We start from the raw sequence: 1,954 nt of genomic DNA on the forward strand, positions 1-1,954 counted from the left end.
CTCTTCTGGCCTGCAGGCAGACACACAGACAGAATATTGTATACATAGTAAATAAATAAATTAAAAAGAAAAGAGCTTCCTTTCAAGAAGCGCCTGCAATCCACTGAAGCAGAAACCAGCGAACAAATGTAGTGGGAAAGAGATCGCCAGAAGCTGGAGGAGACTCGATGGGTCTTGTGAAACAAACTTGAACTTTATCCTGAACGCTGGGGAAAAGCTTTGGGAGATTTTGAGTGGGAAATACACGATGCCCTCTGAGTTTCAGAACAAACATCTTGACAGCAATACTGAGGGCAGGTGGAAAGTCTGGGTGGATTACAGGGCAAGCTAGTCAGAAGATCATTGCAGTGGTGCCTGGCAGAAGTGATGAGAATCTGAAGCCTAGGTGGAGATAGTGGCTATGGAAATGAAATTAAGAGATTTCAAGGGGAAAGGGAGGGGCTGATACCAGAGATAATGAAGAGATGTGTTGACTGATTGAGCGAGAGGGGAGTGAGAATGAGAAGTAGAGAGAGGTTCCCAGGCTGACTGAGACTCAGTGCTGCCACTCACTGGGAGAGGAACTGGGACTGGGGCAAAAGAACGGCATGTTCAGCTTGGACATACACTTTGGTGTGTCTATAAAACGTGCAAGTAGAGAGGCCAGAGGAATGGACAGCCATGCAGTCACAAGTAACATTGAAACCACGGATTTCAATAAAGTCAGTCAAAAAATGCTAAATAATAACACACTGTGTTCTGTGCACGCCTTTAAAGCCTGGACTTGGGAGGCAGAGGCAGGTGAATAGCTGTGAGTTCAAGGCCAGCCTGGTCTGCAGAGTGAGTTCCAGGATAGCCACGGACTTGAGGGTAGAAGGAAAATATATAAACAAGCATCATATAAGAGATAACTAATTATACCCTAACCAGTGGCCCCTCCCCGTCCCAGTAATGGACATTGAATTTAGGATCTTGAGCTGCTAAGTACATACATCTACATACACGTTATTCATTGAATCCCCCCTGCTCTTAGAATCTAGCCCCCCTAAAAGGTCAGTGTTTTCAAGTAGAAAACTTCAGTGCTAAAATGGTAAGCAATTTGACCAGGCCCAAGAGTCAGAGCAAACCTCCCTGTAGCTATGGGATGTACCTGTATTTGTTTTCTCTGAGCCTCAGTTCCATCCCCTGCAAAATGGGATTGATAGAACCTACTATTGAGGATTGCTGGAGGGATCACCTGAGATAGCACGATTGGTAGTCACCCTTAGTGGTGACCATAGCTCCCTCTGATCTTAAAAAAGTTTGTTTTTGCCGGGCGGTGGTGGCACATGCCTTTAATCCCAGCACTCGGGAGGCAGAGGCAGGCAGATCTCTGTGAGTTCGAGACCAGCCTGGTCTACAGAGCTAGTTCCAGGACAGGCTCCAAAGCCACAGAGAAACCCTGTCTCGAAAAATCAAAAAAAAAAAAGTTTGTTTTTGTTTATATAAATGTGTACGTGAGTGTTTGCTACCTATGTAGAGTCCAAGGAGGCCAGAAGAAGAGGGCGTCAAAGTCCCTGGGGATTGTGAGCCACCGGACACAGATTTAGTAACAACTCAGATCCTCTGCAATAGCAGTGAACACTCTTAACTGTTGAGCCGTCTCTCCAGCTTCTATTTAACACTGACTTTTAGAATAATGGTAGTGGAGTGGCTGCAGGGCTTTGAGCTGCTCAAGCCCTCTACCAAAGTGCCCTCTTTTTATTACACCACACAGGGCTCACAAAGTTGCCCGGGCTGGCCTTGAACTTGTGGTTCTCCTGCCTTAGCTTCCTGACTAGCTGGAATTTAGAGCTTGCTGCTGGGCCCGGCAACTATACTCTTTAAAATAAATGCAATTGTGTTTCTATAAACTATACAACTTGCTCTTATAAGATGTGTATGTGTGTGAATGTATTAAATACTTATATTAAAGTGGTTACAATAAAAGCCAAGA

Source organism: Microtus pennsylvanicus, chromosome 2 (assembly GCF_037038515.1).
Source record: "Microtus pennsylvanicus isolate mMicPen1 chromosome 2, mMicPen1.hap1, whole genome shotgun sequence".
In the NCBI taxonomy this organism is placed as follows: Eukaryota; Metazoa; Chordata; class Mammalia; order Rodentia; family Cricetidae; genus Microtus; species Microtus pennsylvanicus.